The sequence below is a fragment of the Mus musculus genome, chromosome 3 (assembly GCF_000001635.26).
Source record: "Mus musculus strain C57BL/6J chromosome 3, GRCm38.p6 C57BL/6J".
Taxonomy (NCBI): Eukaryota; Metazoa; Chordata; class Mammalia; order Rodentia; family Muridae; genus Mus; species Mus musculus.
In genome coordinates, this window is record NC_000069.6 from 74,488,415 (window position 1) to 74,510,853 (window position 22,439).

Genomic DNA, 22,439 nt, shown 5'->3' on the forward strand with positions numbered 1-22,439 from the left:
TTTACTTTGATGTTGGCTACTGGTTTGCTGTAGATTGCTTTTATCATGGTTAGGTATGGGCCTTGAATTCCTGATCTTTCCAAGACTTTTATCATGAATAGGTGTTGGATTTTGTCACATGCTTTTTCTGCATCTAACAAGATGATCATGTGGTTTTTGTCTTTGAGTTTGTTTATATAATGGATTACATTGATGGATTTCCATATATTGAAACATCCCTACATCCCTGGAATGAAACCTACTTGGTCAGGATGGATGATTGTTTTGATGTGTTCTTGGATTCGGTTAGCAAGAACTTTATTGAGGATTTTTACATCGATATTCATAAGGGAAATTGGTCTGAAGTTCTCTATCTTTGTTGGGACTTTTTGTGGTGTAGGTATCAGAGTAATTGTGGCTTCATAAAATGAGTTTGGTAGAGTACCTTCTACTTCTATTTTGTGGAATAGTTTGTGAAGAATCAGGATTAGATCTTCTTTGAAGGTCTGATAGAACTCTGCACTAAACCCATCTGGTCCTGGGATTTTTTGGTTGGGAGACTATTAATGACTGCTTCTATTTCTTTAAGGGATATAGCACTGTTTAGATCATTAACCTGATCTTGATTTAACTTTGGTACCTGGTATCTGTCTAGAAACTTGTCCATTTCATCCAGGTTCTCAGTTTTGTTGAATATAGCCTTTTGTAGAAGGATCTGATGGTGTTTTGGATTTCTTCAGGATCTGTTGTTATGTCTCCAATTTCATTTCTGATTTTGTTAATTAGAATGCTTTCCCTGTGCCCTCTAGTGAGTCTGGCTAAGGGTTTGTCTATCTTGTTGATTTTCTCAAAGAACCAGCTCCTCATTTGGTTCATTCTTTGAATAGTTCTTCTTGTTTCTACTTGGTTGATTTCGCCCATGAGTTTGATTATTTCCTGCCGTCTACTCCTCTTGGATGAATTTGCTTCCTTTTGTTCTAGAGCTTTTAGGTGTTTTGTCAAGCTGATAATGTGTGCTCTCTCTAGTTTATTTTTTGGAGGCACTCAGAGCTATGAGGTTTTCTCTTGGACATGCTTTCATTGTGTCCCATAAGTTTGGGTATGTTGTGGCTTCATTTTCATTAAACTCCAAAGAGTCCTTAATTTCTTTCTTTATTCCTTCCTTGACCAAGGTATCATTGAGGAGAGTGTTGTTCAGTTTCCACATGAATGTTGGCTTCCTATTATTCACAAAGAATAAACAGGCTGAGAAAGAAATTAGGGAAACAACACCCTTCTCAATAGTCACAAATAATATAAAATACCTTGGCCTGACTCTAACTAAGGAAGTGAAAGATCTGTATGATAAGAACTTCAAGTCTCTGAAGAAAGAAATTAAAGAAGATCTCAGAAGATGGAAAGATCTCCCATGCTCATGGATTGACAGGATCAATATAGTAAAAATGGCTATCTTACAAAAAGCAATCTACAGATTCAAAGAAGTCCCCATCAAAATTCCAATTCAATTCTTCAACGAATTAGAAAGGGCAATTGGCAGATTCATCAGAATAACAAAAAAACTAGGATAGCAAAAACTCTTCTCAAGGATAAAAGAACCTCTGGTAGAATCACCATGCCTGACCTAAAGCTGTACTACAGAGCGATTGTGATAAAAATTTCATGGTCTGGTATAGTGACAGACAAGTAGACCAATGGAATAGAATTGAAGACCCAGAAATGAACCAACACACATATGGTCAATTGATCTTTGACAAGGGAGCAAAAACCATCCAGTGGAAAAAAAAGACAGCATCTTCAAAAAATCTTGCTGGCACAACTGGCAGTTATCATGTAGAAGAATGCGAATTGATCCATTCCTATCTCCTTGTACTAAGGTCAAATAAGTGGATTAAGGAACTCCACATAAAATTAGAGACACTGAAACTTACTGAGGAGAAAGTAGGGAAAAACCTTAAAGATATGGGCACAGGGGAAAAATTCCTGAATAGAACAGCAATGGCTTGTGCTGCAAGATTGAGAATTGACAAATGGGACCTCATGAAACTGCAAAGCTTCTGCAAGGCAAAAGACACCATCAATAAGACAAAAAGGCCACCAAATGATTGGGAAAGGATCTTTACCTATCCTAAATCAGGTATGGGACTAATATCCAATATATATAAAGAACACAAGAAGGTGGACTTAAGAAAATAAAATAACCCCATTAAAAAATGGGGCTCAGAGCTAAACAAAGAATTCTCACCTGAGGAACACTGAATGGCCAAGAAGCACCTAAAAAAATGTTCAGCATCCTTAATCATCATGGAAATGCAAATCAAAACAACCCTGAGATTCCACCTCACACCAGTCAGAATGGCTAAGATCAAAAATTCAGGTGACAGCAGATGCTGGCGAGGGTGTGGAGAAAGGGGAACACTTCTCCATTGTTGATAGGATTGCAAGCTTGTATAACCACTCTGGAAATCAGTCTGGCGGTTCCTCAGAAAACTGGATGTATAGTACTACCGGAGGATCCTGCAATACCTCTCCTGGGCATATATCCAGAAGATGTTCCAACTGATAAGAAGAACACATGCCCAACTATGTTCATAGCAGCCTTATTTATAATAGCCAGAAGCTGGAAAGAACCCAGATGCCCCTCAACAGAGGAATGGATACAGAAAATGTGTACATGTACACAATGGAGTATTACTCAGCTATTAAAAAGAATGAATTTGTGAAATTCCTAGGCAAATGGATGGACCTAGAGGGTATCATCCTTAGTGAGGTAACCCAATCACAAAGGAACTCACACAATATGTACTCACTGATAAGTGGATATTAGCCCAGAAACTTAGAATACCCAAGATATAAGATACAATTTGCTAAACGCATGAAACTCAAGAAGAACGAAGACCAAAGTGTGGACACTTTGCCCCTTCTTAGAATTGGGAACAAACACCCATGGAAGGAGTTACAGAGACAAAGCTTGGAGCTGTGTCAAAAGGATGGACCATCTAGAGCCTGCCATATCCAGGGTTCCATCCCATAATCCGCTTCCAAATGCTGACACCATTGCATATACTAGCAAGTTTTTGCTGAAAGGACGCAGATATAGTTGTGTCTTATGAGACTATGCTGGGGCCTAGCAAACACAGAAGTGGAAGATCACAGTCAGCTATTGGATGGATCACAGGGCCCCCAGTGGAGGAGCTAGAGAAAGTACCCAAGGAGCTAAAGGGATCTGCAACCCTATAGGTGGAAAAACATTATGAACTAACCAGTACCCCGGAACTCTTGACTCTAGATGCATATGTATGAAAAGATGGCCTAGTCAGCCATCACTGGACAGAGAGGCCCATTGGACTTGCAAACTTTATATGCCCCAGTACAGGAGAATGCCAGGGCCAAAATGTGGGAGGGGGTGGGTAGGGGAGTTGGTGGGAGGGTATGGGGGACTTTTGGGATAGCATTGGAAATGTAAATGAGGAAATTACCTGATAAAAATATATATACAAAATATAAAAAACTATACATATACATTTATACACTGAAACATGTATGCTAGATTTTATTTTTTCCAGGATTGGTTTTATTAAACATATTTATTATTCATTGTATATGATTCATTTTTACTGTTATATCTAACATTTTTATTATATATATATAAATACTTGATCATAAGTTGTTCAACTTTAATAATAAAGGCAAAAAATCGTTTCTTTTTTTTTCCATTTTTTATTAGGTATTTAGCTCATTTACATTTCCAATGCTATACCAAAATTCCCCCATATCCACCCACCCCCACTCCCCTGCCCACCCACTCCCCCTTTTTGGCCCTGGTGTTCCCCTGTACTGGGGCATATAAAGTTTGCAAGTCCAATGGGCCTCTATTTCCAGTGATGGCCGACTAGGCCATCTTTTGATATATATGCAGCTAGAGTCAAGAGCTCTAATAATTAAATTTGGGAAATTTAAAATAATCTGGGTATATGCCACTTATCCAACTATATTTCTCTAAAAGGAAAGTTCTTACTTATAAAAAACAGCTTGCAGAAACATTCTGGGAGTAAGGGGCTAAAAACATAATTACACAGAGGACTTGTTAATTACAAAGGAAGATAAGAAGTGATCCTGGAGGGAGAGGTACTAGTTATTAATCAGTATGATATTCAGCAGGGAAAAGTCAAAAGATGATCATTAGTTTAAATTTTAAATAACATAGATTTATTGATCAAGTACAGAGGAAAGTTTCAACAGCTGAGATAATGAAAAAGTTTAATGAATTCTTATGTGAATATATCACATTTGCTAAGGTGCATTTTCCCCTCAGATTAAAAACTGCCCTTAATCATTCTACACTAGACTTGCAAAAGTTCTTAAAGCTGATTAAATAGTAATGGTGTGATATATCTCAAAGTACTACACCCTCCAAAAAGTGGGGGGAAAGGAAAAAATGGAGGAGGAATGGCTAAAATTATATTGGTTGTGGTCACATTAATATTTCTTGATTTTTTATACAACCATAAAACTTGAGTTCTTGATAGTAACATCACTAATGTCGGTAATTATCTGGAAAAAATAAAATCATCTCTCTAGGAAATAAAAATCCTGCTAAATTTAAATTTAAATTTTTCTCATGTCTTTTGTACATTAGATATAACTTGTCTATTTAGAATTTATAACATTAATATATCAGTACCCAAGAATTCCTTCAGGCACTAATGAAATGTAGATTTCTGAACTTGCTGACTGAATAGGTGATTCAGTACATTTGGATTTGGGCCCAGAAACTTTCATGAGTTATTCTAATATTATATCAGAGGAATTAGGCCAGATTTCTCCTAAGAACAGACTTTGGTCAATTTCTACACACTTCTGAGATTACCCTCGTGATTCAAATGAGGTTTAACTTGCTAATGGGCACATGGTTTGATATCGCCTGTACTTTATAGTTAAACATGCTTCATTTATCATATTTACAAAGTTGAGAAAAATAGTTCCACAAAAGCTATCTGCCTCCATGTTCTCTCAGTGGTAAAAGATTCTAGACTCTTCTTCTTTAAGCCACAATATTTCCAGATGTTATATCACTAGGTATAGTAAAAAGAGTGCGATTTCTAGAGGATCACAGGTAACAACTGATACAGGATGCAAGAATTTAGAAAGGATAAACCATTTTCTAAAAGCACGGTGTTAGGTCTAAAAAACAAGCAGTTTTGAATATTTCAAGTGCCTTTTCCTGTATGAAGTGGCTAATTAATTAATGGAGAAGCTAGAGTGAAGAGAATATAAACAATGTTTGCTAGTATAACTAAAACAGAGAACATGCTTTTGACTGTAGATCACATTTTACAATGATCCAATTTATTCAAACTCACTTATATTGGAGTTTGATCAAGACAATGTTATCTGTAATGGCAAATTCATTATTTCTCTATAAATTGATAGTAAACCCTTTACAAGTAATTTGTTCTTTTATTATTTTAATAGATATGGATTTATTTGTAGGATGCTGTAAACTAAAAGCACTTTATAGATCTGTTTTTATTTTTATTTTTATTTTTTTTACTGGCATTCACAAAAGTCTACATCAGCGTACTGATTAACAATTTCCCAATAGGATGGCATTTAGGAGGCAGGGTCTTGCTCTTTTAGCATTGAGACTGAGGACAATGACAGTTCTCTTAGTTAAGTGCTAAACGCTCTTCAAAACCTTATTGTGTTTTCTAGATTTCAAACTGTTCTGTAGGTTTGGGTAAGACAGATGCTTCATCCCTCACTATACATCTTCCATAACCATCGTTTGGCAAAATCAATGATCAAAGCTGCGCTTATCTTTAGCTATAGGAAGTGGTTCCCCCAAAGCCGAAATATTTGTACTTCCTTACTCTAAGCTACACAAACTGCCAGGGTATTCTTCACATAGCACCTGCAGAATGATTTGAGGGTAGGACTTGCACACAACTTCTGAGACACATGCTGATTCTATTTCTACGTTTAAAATTATTTTTTCTCTTCACACTCGGTTCTTCTTTTACATGACTTTACTCTGACAAGGCAATCATTCATTTACTTTCTGAATAGAATTCTTATGAAGGTCAGAGACAGGGAAAAAAAATCTGAGGAAAATGAGTATCATACACTGTCATTATTCTGTTATATCAGCTGGTTATTCAGAATTGGATTAGGTATGACCTACCCAATGAAGTGCTGACCCCCTAGTAACTAATATTGAATCCCTATATTTTCCTAGGGAGCTGAAAAACTCTATTTAATTTTCTTTATTCCTGTATCATCAGTATATTTGATTAACTGCCTCCTATTCTGGTTCAAACACAAAGCAGTAGAAGTTCCAAAGAATCCCTCCACCACCTTACAGTTCTGAACATGTAAATTGTAAAGATGAACTATCTCAAAGTCTGTTATGATAGAGCTGTTTGAAAGCAATCTTTTCTACTTGTATCAGTGTTTGTCCTCAAAATAGAAAAGAAATCATGAAGTAGTAATATAATATAATAAAAATGTTAGTAAACCCACTGAAACGTTAATAACCACATGATTACCATTATTAGGTATCAATGCTTTATAAACAGTTTAATTCACAGATGGTGATTGTCTACATATCCCCACAACTTTCAATGTTCCCACATCTGAACAGTGATAAATTGAGAAGTAAACTTGCAATTCTTATTGCTTTGTGTGAATATATAACACCCGAATTAACATTTAGACAAGAATCTCAAGATCTTATTGAGTTCTAACACAAAGTGGTGTTAATAAGTTGGGTTAAGTCATAGTAATGATTCTGGGGATATAGCACTGTTGGTAGAATCATTACAGAGCATGCATGAAGCCCTGGATTCAGTCCCAGGTATCAAGTGATTAAAATACATCTTTAATCCCAGGGTTTCAGAACTAGAGAGAGGAGTATTAAAAACACAATGTTATCTGAAACGACAGAGCAAGTATGAGATTAGTCAGGGCTACATAGACCTCTATCTCAAAAGGACAGGAATTCAAAATACATAGTATGACATTCTCAAAGAATTATTAAACATTTTTCTTTAATACAATTTAAAATGTTAATATTGACATGTATAATAATGTGGAATATTATATAACTTAATATTAAGATATGTATATTTGTACATATTTGAATATAACTAGTGAGAGAAGAGAGAAGAAGCTGTTTCTGTATACCTTGTCTTGCACATGAAAGATTTTGAAAGTATGAAACTATGGAATAAATTATTCTCAAGAAAAGACAGAAATAAAAAACACATTCACACCTGCTCCAAGTCATCATATTTAAACAATATTCTCATAACCTCTTTAGTGTTTCTGCTAACATTGTTTTTGAGTGTCAAGAGGTCACCTGAGACAATTATAAAGTTATTCACTTGTTTTGCTTTCTAGTTTTTGTTAACGAATCCTGGAGCTAAGGTATATAAATATGTTCTCAAACTAGGTTCATGAGCTAGGTTTTCAACCTACATTGTATCCTGCCTTCAGGTAATACAAGTTCATAACTTGTGGAATTGGCCACAAATGACTTATCTATTTAGAGTCTCAATCACCACAAAAGGGAGCAGACTCTGTGTGGATGACTGAGAACAAGAGGCTGGATATCCCTGAGATCCATGAAAAAAAAACTATTTTTAATAATGTTCTTTTAAACTCATAGATGGGTTCCTTGCCCAACTGTCATCAAGGAGGCTCCTAAGACAAGTGATGGTAGAAGATTCAGAGACTCACTGTTAAACATTAAGGTGAGAGCAAACCCAAATTAGAGATCTCCATTGGGCCTCTAATTGTAGACCTCATAGAATGCCCAAGAGAAAGAATGGTAAAGACACAGGGATCAGGAGTCAAGGATATCAGGAGAATGTGGTCAATAGACATCAACTAGGTAAGGTTCATAGGAACTCACAGAGACCAAAGTACCAATCACAGAACATATATGGGTCGGTGCTTCCGCCTCTGCATAGATGTTATGGTGACTCCTACCAGTGAAAATGGAGGTATCTCTGATCTTTTCTTCTGCTCTCAGAACCCTTCTCCTCCTAATGGGTTGCCTTGCCTAGCCTTCAAATTAGGGTTTGTGCTTAGTATTATTGTATTTTATTATGCCTTGTTCAGTTTATATAACTGGGAGTCCTGCTCTTTTCTGATAGGAAATGAAGTGACTCTGGGAGAGAGGACAGTTGAGGGAGGAGAGTTGGAGGAATGTGGGAAAACTGGAAGGAGTGAAGAGAGAGAAAACCATAGTCAGGATGTATTGAAAGGAAAGGTGGGAATGCAAACTTGTAGAACCACTTTGGAAATCAATCTGGTGGTTTCTCAGAAAACTGGGATTAGTTCTAACTCAAGACTCAGCTATACCACTCCTGCACAAATACCCCAAATAAGCTCCAATATCTCACAAAGACACTTACTCAACTATGACCATAACACCTTTATTTGTAATAGCCAGAAACTGGAAACAACCTAGATGGCCCTCAGCTGATGAATAGATTTAAAAAAATGTGTTACATCTACAAAATGCAATACTACTTAGTTATTTTAAATAAATATATCATGAATTTTGTGGGCAAACGGATATAACTTGAGAATATCATCCTGATAAGGTAACCCAGTTCCAGAATGACATGAATGGTATGAACTCCCTTATAAGTAGATTTTACTCATAAAATACAGCTACATTACACAGACCCAAATAAGCTAAACAAGAAGGAAGGCCCAAGCAAGTTTGAATCTCACTTATAAGGTCGAATAAAATAGGCATAAGAAGCAGATGGAAGGAGAGAAGTGGGATGTTGGGACATTGTGGGGGTTCAGGATCATGTGTGGGGAAGGGCAGGAGAGATAGATAGATGGCCATGAGAATGAATGGAAATCTGCAACTTGCTGGGTAGAGGAGGCAGGGGTCATCTCCAGGATGAGACAGAGACCTGGGATAAGGGAGGCACTCAAGAATCAATGGGAGTGACCTTAACTGTGACTCATAACGTTGGGGGTTTGGAACATGAAGAAGCCATCTTCTGTAGCAAGCAGGAAATCAACTGGAATGATAGAAATACCAACCCAACCACAAAACGTTCAGCCCCAAACTTATCCTCTTTACAAGAAATGCAGGCACAGGAGATAAAAGAAAACACTGAGGGAATATCCAACCATTAAATGACCCAACTTAAGACCCAGCCCATGGGCAAAGACCAATTCCTGACACTAATAATGATACTCTGTTATGCTTGCAGACAGGAGCATATTATGCTCTGAGAGGATTCCCCCTACCAGCTGACTCAGACAGATACACACACCCACTGCCAACAAGTAGATAGAGATTGTGTATTCTTTTTCATTTTTTAGTTTTTTTATTCAATTTTTTATTAGATATTTTCTTCATTTACATTTCAAATGCTATCCTGAAAGTCCCATACATGGCCCCTCCACCTTGGTCTCCTACCCACACACTCCCACTTCTTGGCCCTGAAGTTCCTCTGTACTGGGGCATATAAAGTTTGCAAGACCAAAGGGCCTCTTTTCCTATTGATGGCCTACTAGGCCATCTTATGCTACATATGAAGCTAGAGACAGGAGCTCTGGGGGTACTGGTTAGTTCATGATGTTGTTCCTCCTATAGGGTTGCAGTCCCTGTCAGCTCCTTGGATATTTTCTCTAGCTCCTCCATTAGGGGCCCTGTGTTCCATCCAATAGATGACTATGAGCATCCACTTCTGTATTTGCCAGGCACTGGCATAGCCTCTCCAGAGATAGATATATCAGAGTCCTTTCAGCAAAATCTTGCTGGCATATGCAATAGTGGCTTTGTGGTTTGGTGGCTGATTGTGGGATGGATTGTGGGGCAGTCTCTGGATGGTTCATCCTTTACTCTTAGCTCCTAACCTTCTCTCTGTCATTCCATTCATGGATATCTTGTTCCATGTTCTAAGGAAGAATGAAGTATACATGCTTTGGACTTCTTTCCTCCTGATTTTCTTGTGTTTTGCAGATTTTATCTTGGTTATTCTAAGTTTCTGGGCTAATATTTACTTATCAGTGAGTGCATATCAAGCGAGTTCTTTTGTGATTGGGTTACCTCACTCAGGATGATATCCTACAGATGCATCCATTTGCTTAAGAATTTCATAAATTCATAATTTTAATAGCTGAGTAGTACTCCATTGTGTAAATGTACCACATTATCTGTATCCATCCCTCTGTTGAGGGACATCTGGGTTCTTTAACAGCTTCTGGTTATTATAAATAAGGCTGCTATGAACACAGTGGAGTATGTGTCCTTATTACCAGTTGAAACATCTTCTGGGTATATGATAGGAGTGGTGCTGCTAGATCTTATGATGGTACTATGTCCAATTTTCTGACGAACCACTAGACTGAATTCCAGAGTGGTTGTACAAGCTTGCAATCCCACCAGCAATGGAAGAGTGTTCCTCTTTCTCAACATCCTCACCAGCATCTGCTGTCACTAGAAGTTTTGATCCTAGTCATTCTGACTGGTGTGAGGTGGAATCTCAGGGTTGTTTTGATTTGCGTTTCCCTGATGATTAAGGATGTTGAACATTTTTTCAAGTGCCTCTCAGCCCTTCAGTATTCCTCAGTTGAGAATTCCTTGTTTAGCTGTGTACCCCATTTTAATGGGGTTATTTGAATTTCTGGAGTCCAGCTTCTTGAGTTCTTTGTATATATTGGGAATTAGTACCATATTAGATACAGGTTTGGTAAAAATCCTTTCCCAATCTGGTGGTGGCCTTTTTGTCTTATTAACAGTATCTTTTGCCTTACAGAATCTTTGCAATTTTATAAGGTCCCATTTATCAATTCTTGATCTTAAAGCACAAGCCATTGCTGTTCTGTTCAGGAATTTTTCCCCTGTGACCATATCTTTGAGGCTTTTCCCCATTTTCTCCTCTATAAATTTCAGTGTCCCTGGTTTTATGTGGAGTTCTTTGAACCACTTAGACTTGGGCTTTTTACAAGGAGATAAGAATCTATCAATTCACATTCTTCTACATGATAACTGCCAGTTGTGCCAGCACCATTTGTTGAAAATGCTGTCTTTTTTCCACTGTATGGTTTTAGTTCTTTTGTCAAAGATCAAGTGACCATAGGTGTGTGAGTTCATTTCTGGGTCTTCAATTCTATTCATTGACCTACCTGTTTGTTGATGTCCCAGTAACATGCAGGTTTTTTTTTTTTTTTTATCACAATTGCTCTGTAGCACAGCTTGAGATCAGGCATGGTGATTCTACCAGAGGTTCTTTTAATATTGAGAATAGTTTTTGCTATCCTAGGTGTTTTGTTATTCCAGATGAATTTGTGAATTGCCCTTTCTAACTCAGTGAAGAATTGAGTTGAAATTTTGATAGGGATTTCACTGAATCTGGAGATTGCTTTGACAAAATGGCCATTTTGACTATATTAACCCTACCAATCCATGAACATGGGAGCTCTTTCCATCTTCTGAGATCTTTGATTTCTTTCATCAGAGACTTGAAGTTCTTATTATAAAGATCTTTCACTTCCTTAGTTATAGTCACACAAAGGTGTTTTATATTATTTGTGACTATTGTGAAGGATGTTGTTTTCCCTAATTTCTTTCTCTTCCTGTTTATCCTTTATGTAGAGAGAGGCCACTGATTTGTTCGAGTTAATTTTATATCCAGCCAATGCACTGTAGCTGTTTATCAGGTTTAGGAGTCCTCTGATGGAATTTCTAGGGTCCCTTATATATACTCTCATATCATCTGCAAATAGTGATATTTTGACTTCTTCCTTTCCAATTTGTATCCCCTTCATCTTTTGTTGTCAAATTGCTCTGGTTAGAACTTAAAGTACTATATTGAATAGGTAGGGAGAAAGTGGACAGCCTCGTCTAGTCCCTGATTTTAGTGGGATTGCTTCAAGTTTATCTTCATTTAGTTTGATGTTGGCTACTGGTTTGCTGTAGATTGCTTTTAATTATGTTTAGGTATGGGCCTTGAATTCCTGATCATTCCAAGAATTTTATCATGAATGGGTGTTGGATTTTGTCAAATGCTTTGTCAGCATCTAAGGAGATGATCATGTGGTTTTTGTGCTTGAGTTCGTTCATATCGTGCATTATGTTGATGGATTTCTGAATATTAAACCATCCGTGCATCCCTGGAATAAAGCCTACTTGGTCATGATGGATGAATTTTTGATTCGGTTTCTGAGGTTTTTATTGAGTGTATTTGCATCGATGTTCATAAGGGAAATTGGTCTGCAGTTCTCTTTCTTTGTTGGATATTAGGGATCAGCGTAATTGTGGTTTAGGTATCAGAGTAATTGTGGCTTCATAGAATGAATTGGGTAGAGTATCTTTAGTTTCCATTTTGTGGAATAGTTCAGAGAGGGTTGGAATTAGGTTTTCTTTGAAGGTCTTATAGAACTGTGCACTAAACCCATCTGGTCCTGGTCTTTTTTTTTTTTTTTTGGTTGAGAGACTATTAATAAGTGCTTCCATTTCCTTAGGGGATATAGGACTGTTTTTGTCATTAATCTGATCCTGATTTAACATGGTATCTGTCGAGAAATTTATCCATTTCATCCAGGTTTTCCAATTTTGGTGAGTATAGCCTTTTGTAGTATGATCTGATGATGTTTTGGATTTCCTCAGATTCTATTGTTATGTCTCCCTTTTTATTTCTGATTTTGTTAATTAGGATACTGTTTCTGTACCCTCTAGTTATTCTGGCTAAGGGTTTATCTATCTTGTTGATTATCTCAAAGAACCAGCTCCTGCTTTGGTTGATTCTTTGAATAGTTCTTTTTGTTTCCACTTGGTTGATTTTAACCCTAAGTCTGATTATTTCCTGTGGTCTACTCCTCTTGGGTGAATTTTCTTCCTTACCTTCTAGAGCTTCTAGGTGTTCTGTAAGGTTGCTAATGTATGCTCTCTCTCGTTTGTTTTTGAAGCACTCAGGGCTATGAGTTTTCCTCTTAGGACTGCTTTTATTGTGTCCTATAAGTTTGGGTATGTTGTGGCATCATTTTCATTAAACTCTAAAACATCTTCAATTTCTTTCTTTATTTCTTCCTTGACCAAGGTATCATTAAGTAGTGTGTTGTTCAGTTTCCACGTGAATGTTGGCTTTCTATTATTTATGCTGTTATTGAAGACCAGCCTTAGTCTATGATGATCTGATAGGATGCATGAGATAATTTCAATATTTTTGTATCTGTTGATACAAAAGGCCTGTTTTGTGACCGATTATATGGTCAATTTTGGAGGAGGTACCATAAAGTGCTGAGAAGAAAGAATATCCTTTTGTTTTAGGATAAAATATTATGTAGATATCTGTTAAATCCATTTGTTTCATAACTTCTGTTAGTTTCTATGTGTCTCTGTTTAGGTTCTGTTTCCAGGATCTCTACATTGATGAGACTGGAGTATTGAAGTCTCCTAATATTATTGTGTGAGTTGCAATGTGTGTTTTGAGCTTTACTAAAGTTTCTTTAATGAATGTGCCTTTCCCTTACATTTAAAGCATAGATATTCAGAACTGAGTTCATCTTGGTAGGTTTTAACTTTGATGAGTATTAAGTACTCTTCCTTGTCTTTTTTGAATACTTTGGATTGGAAGTTGATTTTATTCAATATTAAATTGGCTACTCCAGCTTGTTTCTTTGGTCCATTTGTTTGGAAAATTGTTTCCCCGCCTTTTACTCTGAGGTAGGGTCTGTCTTTTTCTCTGAGGTGGGTTTCTTGTAAGAAGCAAAATGTTGGGTCCTGTTTGTGTAGCCATTCTGTTACTCTATGTATTTTTATTGGGGAATTGAGAATGTTGATATTAAAAGATATTAATGAAAAGTAATTGTTGCTTCTTGTTATTTATTTTTTTTGTTGTTGTTAGAGTTGGAATTCTGTTTTTGCAGCTGTGTTCTTTTAGGTTTGTTGAAGGATTACTTTCTTTCTTTTTTTTGGGTATAGTTTCCATCCTTATGTTGATGTTTTCTCTTTATTATCCTTTGAAGGGCTGGATTTGTGGAAAGATATTATTTGAATTTGGTTTTGTCATGGAATACTTTGTTTTCTCCATATATGGTAATTATGCTGGGTATAGTAGCCTGGGCTGGCATTTGTGATCTCTTAGTGTCTGTATAACATCTGTCTAAGATGTTCAGGCTTTCATAGTCTCTTGTGAGAAGTCTGGTGTAATTCTAGTAGGACAGTTTAATATGTTACTTGACCTTTTACCCTTACTGCTTTTAATATTCTATCTTTATTTAGTGCATGTGTTGTTCTGATTATTATGTGTCAGGAGGAATTTCTTTTCTGGTCCAGTCTATTTGGAGTTCTGTAGGCTTCCTGTATGTTCATGGGCATCTCTTTCTTTAGGTTTGGGAAGTTTTCTTCTATAATTTTGTTGAAGATATTTGCTGGCCCTTTAAGTTGAAAATCTTCATTCTCATCTACTCCTATTATTCGTAGGTTTGTTCTGCTCATTGTGTCCTGGATTTCCTGGATGTTTTGAGTTAGGATCTTTTTGGATTTTGCATTTTCTTTGATTTTTGTCTCCATGTTCTCTATGGAATCTTCTGCACCTGAGATTCTTTCTCCCATCTCTTTTATTCTGTTGCTGATGCTCTCATATCTATGGTTCCTGATTTCTTTCCTAGAGTTCCTATCTCCAGAGTTGTCTCTCTTTGGGTTTTCTTTATTGTTTCTACTTCCCTTTTTAGATCTTGGATGGTTTTGTTCAATTCCATCACCTGTTTGGCCATATTTTCCTGTAATTTTTAATGGATTTTTGTGTTTCTTCTTTAAGGTCTTCTATTTGTTTAGCAGTGTTTTCCTGTAATTCTTTAAGGGATTTTTGTGTTTCCTCCTTAAGGCCATCTACCTGTTTAGCTGTGTTCTCCTGTATTTCTTTAAGTGAGTCATTAATTTCCTTCTTAAAATCCTCTACCAGCATCATGAGATATCATTTTAAATCAGAATCTTGCTCTTTCGGTGTGTTGGAGTATCCAGGACTCACAGAGGTGGGAGTTCTGGGTTCTGATGATGGTGAGTAGTCTTGGTTTCTGTTAGAAAGATTCTTACATTTGCCTTTTGCCATCTGGTAATCTCTGGAGTTAGTTGTTATAGTTATCTCTGGCTGGAGTTGGTTACTCTTGTGATTCTGTTAGCCTCTGTCAGCACTCCTGGGAGTCCAACTCTCTCCTGAGTCTCAGTGGTCAGAGTCCTTTCTTCAGGCAAGCTCTCCTCTTGCAGGGAAGGTGGGCAGATGTCTGGAGCTCAGATCTGCTTCCTGGTTAAAGATGAAGACCTGAAAGGGAGCCTGGCCCAGAATCTATGTTTCTTCTGCAGTCCATGCGCTCTCCTGAGCAGACTGGTCTCTGAAAGACCCGAGATACAAGATGACTCTCTCACCTGCCCAGCTTATGTATTCTTATGAAAAAATAATAATAAGATGAAGGATCGTGGGTCCTGAAGGGGATAGAAACTCCACAGGAACACCAACAGAGACAACTAACCTGTGTCTCTTGGTGTTCTTAGAGTCTGAACTACCAAACAAAGAATATTTGCTGGCTGAACCTAGGACTCCCCACACATATGTAGCAGATGTGGAGCTTGGTCTTCATCGGGGTGCTGAACAACTAGAGTATGGCCTATCCCAAAAGTTGTTGCCTATTTGTAGGATATCTTCTTCTCACTGGGATGCCTTGTCTGGCCTCAGTGGGAGAGGAAGCACCTAGCCTTGAAGAGGCTTGAAGTGCCAAGTGGGAAGTTACCCATGTGGGCCTCACCAGTTCAGAGGAGAAGAGGATGCATGTGGGGAAAGGATTGTGAGGGGGTGTCTACTTGGACAGACTCAGTGTGCAGAGAGTAAAGTGAATAAGTAAGAAATATTATTAAATTAAAAAAAGGAAAAGGAAAGCAAAGGAAGGAAGGACAGAAGGAAGAAAGAAGGAGGCTACAAGTGAAAGATTTATAATGATTTACCACTGTAACTGGACCATGAATCCAAAGCAAACACGAGTAAGTACTCTATTCTCCTTGAGGGATTTCTTGACAAGAGCTCTACCTTAGGCTCTGCATAGAGCCAGACTGTTAAACAATGCCTGATATTTGAAATATTTTAAAGTCACATTTAAGAACTTGACCCCACTCTTCTCTTTCATTTTTGGGATTTATATTCAGAATTGGGGACACCTTAATCAGAAGATCACTCCACTGGTTACACACTCTGATTTGATATATATGTAGTCAGTTACTTAGAGACCAGGAAACAAATAAGAGATCAAAAGAAGACATATCATGGATTCAGTATTGAAGAATATAATATCAAAAGGACATTTTCATCCCATAATAACAAATTCTGGCCACTTCTCTGCTGGCCTCCATCAGGTCTACTATCCAAGGAACAAGGTAAGATCACTTCCCTGACTATCCCTCTGCCTGTTCCAAGGGCACTGCCAGATTCCTGAGTCAGCTAGGGGTTGTCCCAGGAGCTCCCATTTTCTAGCTATTGCTCTGCCAGACTCCGTCATTCCTGCTGAACAAGAAACATCCAGACCTACCAAACAAGGAAAAACCAGGTTAGATCCTTTAGTCCTCATTTCCCTCTCAGTCTCTGAAGCATGTCCTGGTGCCCTGAAACGTATTTGGTCACTCTGAATGCTCCATTGTCTGCGGTCTACTCCATTGGCCTCTATCATGTCTGCCTAACAAGGAACATCCAGGTCAGCCAAAGAAAAACAAGACATGGCCAACCAGAAACTGTGGGGCAGTGGACTATGCACAAACAGCCTTCTCCAGTCAAGCATAGGTCTTGAACCCCAGGGGACCCAATGGGTGGTGATTTCCACCCTCATGAGACAGAAGGTGTTCGATCATGTCTCCTGGTCCCCTGGCTCCTGTCGAAGTTACCACCCTCACAACCCCTGCAGGAGAGGTGTGTGACTATCAGTCCTCCCTTATCTGCCCACCCAGAGCACCAGAACTCTGGTGGGACAAGGGTTATCTCCACTCTCTTTATCCACCTGGCAGCACCTACCCCGCAATAAACATCTGGCCTTGCAACACTAAGAAAATCCAGTCCAAGACTGCCTACCTAAGGCCTGCTACAGGAAGAACATTCAGATTAGGCCTGCCTTCCCAATACCCCTACACCAGAAATATTCAGGTACAATCAGAGGGCTAAAAGTCTGCTTAAGAAAACAAACTAAAATAGCCAGGGCAACATGGTACTTTCAGAGCAAAGCTATCCTACTACAGTGAACTCAGGTTATCCTAACAAAAGTGAAGCACAAGAAAATGACCTTAAATCCAATCTTATAAATATTGTAGATACTGTTAAAGAAAACAAATAATTCCATAAAAAGAATACAATCAAAGACAGAGACAGGAAACTGATAAATACCTTAAAGAAATATACAATATTCATTATTGGGGAAATACAAGTGACCAAAAGTAAAAAAGTAATAAAACTGTTCAAGACCCAAAAATGGAAATAAAGCAATAATAAAAACACAATCTGAGGGAATCCTAGACATGGAAAACATAGGTAGTTCTCCCAGAACTCGTGTCTCTAGCTGCATATGTAGCAGAAGATGGCCTAGTTGACCATCATTGGAAAGAGACGCCCCTTGGTCTAGCAAACTTTATATGTCCCAGTACAGGAGAAAGCCAGGTCCAAGAAGTGGGAGTGAGTGGTAGGGGAGCAGGGTGGGGGGAGGGTATAGGGAACTTTTGGGATTGCATTTGAAATGTAAATGAAGAAAATATCTAATAAAAAATAAAATAAAATAAAAAGAATAAAGAGAAAAAATGGTGTTCAGAGATAAATAGAGAATTCTCAACAGGAATCTTGAATGGCAGAAAAACACTTAAGGAAATGTTCAATGTTATTTGTCATCAAGAAAACACAAATCAAAATGACACTGTGATTCCATCTTATACCCATCAGAATAGTAGCTTCCTTTTTAATAGTCAAAAACTGGAAGAAGAAGAAGAAGAAGAAGAAGAAGAAGAAGAAGAAGAAGAAGAAGAAGAAGAAGAAGAAGAAGAAGAAGAAGAAGAAGAAGAAAGAGAAGAAGAAGAAGAAGAAGAAGAAGAAGAAGAAGAAGAAGAAGAAGAAGAAACATGTCCCTCAACTGACAAATGGATAAAGAAAATGTGCTACATCTACACAATGGAAAACTATGCAGTTATTAAAAACAAAAACATCATGAAATTTGCAGGCAGATGGTTGGGACATGAAACGATCCTCCTTAAGTGAGGTATAAGAAAATGGGAAAGCCATGTATGGTATGTACTCACTTATAATTGAACATTAGCCATAAAGTCCAAGATAAACATGCTACAATCCACAGACTAAAAGAATTGGGTAATAATACTCTAAGAGAGGATGTGTGAATCTCACTTAGAAGGGAAAACAAAATAGTCATCAGAGGTGGAAGAAGAGGAGAACCTAGGTAGGAAGAAAGGGAATCTTAGTTTGGGTTTTACTGCTGTGAGCAGACACCATGACCAAGCCAACATTTACAAAAACATTTAATTGGGTCTGGTTTGCAGGTTCAGAGGTTCAGTCCATTATCATCAAGGCAGATGCATGGCAATATGCAGGCAGACATAGTGCAGGATGATCTGAGCATTCTACATTTTCATCCAAAGGCAAACTGGAAAAACTAACTTCCATGCAGGTAGGAAAAAGATCTTAAAGCCTATACCCACAGTGGCATACCTACTCCAAGACCACATCTCCAAATAGTGTCACTTCCTGGGCCAAATATATTCAAACCATTACAGAGGATAAAAGGGGGTATGGGCATGGTGATTATATGTGTGGGAAGGGGAAAGGAGAGGGCTTGGAGTGAGAATGGAAATCAATGGTTGACATTTCTGGGGCCTGCTGCAGATCTGGGATGCAGAAGCTACAGGGAACCTGTAGGGGTGACCCTAGCTGAGATTTCCAACAGTGGAATATAGAGACTGAAGGGGCCACCGCTTATATCCAAGCACGTCTTACAGTAGAGGAAGGGGGACATCAACCCATCTACAAAACCTTTATGCCCAAATTTGTCCCATTTCCAAGATGTTCAGGAGTAAAGATGGAACAGAGACTGAGGGAATGGCCAACCAGTGACTGGCCAACTTTAAACAGCCCCTGACACTATTAATTATACTTTGCTATGCTGGCAGACAGGAATTTAACATAACTGACTCCTGAGAGGCCTCACCTAATGGCAGTTGAAAACAGATGCAGAAGTTTATAGTCAAACTTTAGGCAGAGTTTGAGGATTCTTGATAAGTGGATATTAGCCCAGAAACTTAGAATACCCAAGATACAAGATACAATTTGCAAAACACATGAAACTCAAGAAAAACGAAGACCAAAGTGTGGACACTTTACCCCTTCTTAGAATTGGGAACAAAACACCCATGGAAGGAGTTACAGAGACAAAGTTTGGAGCTGAGACACAAAGATGGACCATCTAGAGCCTACCATATCCAGGGATCCATCCCATAATCATCCTCCAAACGGTGACACCATTGCATACGCTAGTAAGATTTTGCTGATAGGACCCTGATATAGATGTCTCTAGTGAGACTATGCCGGGCCCTAGCAAACACATAAGTGGATGCTCACAGTCAGCTATTGGATGGATCACAGGGCCCCCAATGGAGGAGCTAGCGAAAATACCCAAGGAGCTAAAGGAATCTGCAACCCTATAGGTGGAACAACATTATGAACCAACCAGTACCCTGGAGCTCTTGACTCCAGGTGCATATGTATCAGAAGATGGCCTAGTCAGCCATCACTGGAAAGAGAGGCTCATTGGACTTGCAAACTTTATATGCCCCAGTACAGGGGAACGCCAGGGCCAAAAAGTGGAAGTGGGTTGGTACGGGAGTGGGGGGGAGGGTATGGGGGACTTTTGGGATAGCATTGGAAATGTAAATGAGAAAATAGCTAATTAAAAAAAAAATGTACAAATAGGAAAAAAAAGAAGAATGAGGGATAGAAGGCATAATAGATACCACAAAAAAAAATAGAGTCAACTAACCTGTGCCTTATGGAGACTGAACCATGAAAGTACATGCAGGGGCTACACCTAGCAGAAGCTCCCACATTGTAGCAGATGTGCACGTTGGTCTTCATATTGAGCCCCTAAAAATTAGAGCGGTGGCTATCTCTGACTCTTTTGTCTGCCACTGAATCCCCTTCCCCTACCTGGACTGCCTGGTTTGGCTTCAGTGGGACAGATGTTTAGTACTGCTTGGACTAGCTATCACTGAGTGTGCTGTTATCTAAGGGGTGCTTCCACTTCTCTGAGGAGGGGAGGGGGTAATAAGGGGAGGAATTTACAAGGGAAGACTGAGAGGTGAGGAGGGGGGATCTGTGATTGGGATGCAATGTGAATAAAAAATAAATTATAGAAAAAATATTCTTACAATGTGGGTCTGTGTTTGTTATGCTGCAGTGTTCATATATAAGGCAGAACAAAAGAATGGGGATATTTCTCACTTTGTATTTTATTTTATACATTGTCTCCTATTTCCCACTTTGTATGTTAGGTTAGCTGGCATGCAAATTACAGGGGACTTTATTTCTCATCAACTGTCTTCCAATAGGAGTACTGAGATTAAACGTATACACTACCATATCCTGCTTTATGTGGGTCCCTGGGATTTGAATTCAGTTCCTCAGAATTAGCCATTTTCTCTAGCCCATTGGGACATTTTTAGTAATCTGGACTAATCACTCACTTTTTGTGGGGTATTTTTGTTGATATTGTTATTGCGTTTTAAAAATTTTTATTAGGTATTTTCTTCATTTACATTTCCAATGCTACCCCAAAAGTCCCCCATACCTCCTGCCCACTCCCATACCCACCCACTCTCACTTCTTGGGCCTGGCATTCCCCTGTACTGAGGCATATAAAGTTTGCAAGCCCAATGGGCCTCTCTTTCCACTGATGGTCAACTAGGCCATCTTCTGATACATATGCATCTAGAGACAAGAGCTCTGGGGGGTACTGGTTAGTTCATATTGTTGTTCCACGTATAGGGTTGCAGAGCCTTTTAGCTCCTTGGGTTTTTTTATATAATTTTTATTTAATGCTCTTTATTTGTCTTGTGTAGGGGGCGTAAATATTTGTGTCTTCACGTATTGAGACTTTAAAGACAAATTAAGGAGATTTATCCTCTTCTCCTATTATGTATATCCAGGAATTTGTCTCCAGTCATAAGAATTTGTGGCAAATGACTTTCCCAACAGAGCTCTGTCACTAGTCTATATTAATATTCTTATGACAATAATTTAAGTTAAAATTATAGTAAGTTTCTCTTTGAAATTATGTACCTGCAAATGAACTCTGATTAACAGCATATTTTTCTAGAGATGTCAAAAAATTAGAATGAAGGATATGATATAATAAAAAGTGACTGTTTTTTTTTTTTTTTTTCCAAGAGACGGTCTCTACTACATTCAGTAATAGCACAAGAACAAGAATGAAGGTGCTTCTCTGTGAAGCTATTCTTTGGAAAGTATTGAAGCCAGGAGAGATATTTTCAGAACTCACTGAAGCATACCTTCCAACAACATAACTACTTGGTACCTGCTGGGAAACAAGGTCTCAGACAAACAAGCCTGGCAGGTGGTTCTGAGAAGCCAAATAGTTGTTTCTGATTGTTACCTTCAAGAAGAATGCAGAAGTAGATATGGAGAAACAAGCAATAATACACTCCTTAGCAAAGAGCCACTGAAACACTTTATAGAGACACAAAGGATATAGAATTCTGCTTGTCTGTTGACTATTGAAAATAATGTCAGTGAATGTCAATAGATAGATGATAGATAGATAGATAGATAGATAGATAGATAGATAGATAGATAGATAGATAGAAACTCAGCTGCCATTTTACAATATTGAACATTGTAGGAAAATAGAGGAATTCACAAAGAAACCAAGAAACATCCCATTCCCCATGGTATGATTAAAAATTTCAAGAATGTATATTGTAGACATGTGTTTTCCTTGATAAAATGTCCTCCTCTTCAGTCCTCATTCATATACTTCTCCCAAAGACGTCAGTAACTGAATCCTTTATTTAACTTGATGATCTGAGAAGTTAAAACAATAACAAAGTTTTATGTTTCTCAATTAGGTAGACACAGTAAAAGTCAAATAAAACTAGTTATATCACTAAATTAACTTTATTACTCTTAATTGTCTTCATTGTGGGGCAATGGACTATGCACAGACAGCCTGGTCTCCAGTCAAGCTTAGGCCTTGAACCCTGGTGGGACTCTGTAGATGGTAATTTCCACCTATGTGGGACGGAAGGCTTTCAATCATGTCTCCTGGACCCCTGACTCCTGTCGAAGTTACTGCCCCCACATCCCCCACAGGGGAGGTCTGTGGCTATCAGTCACACAGACAATGTCCCATGCTTCTGGCATTCTGGCTAGACTACACCCCCA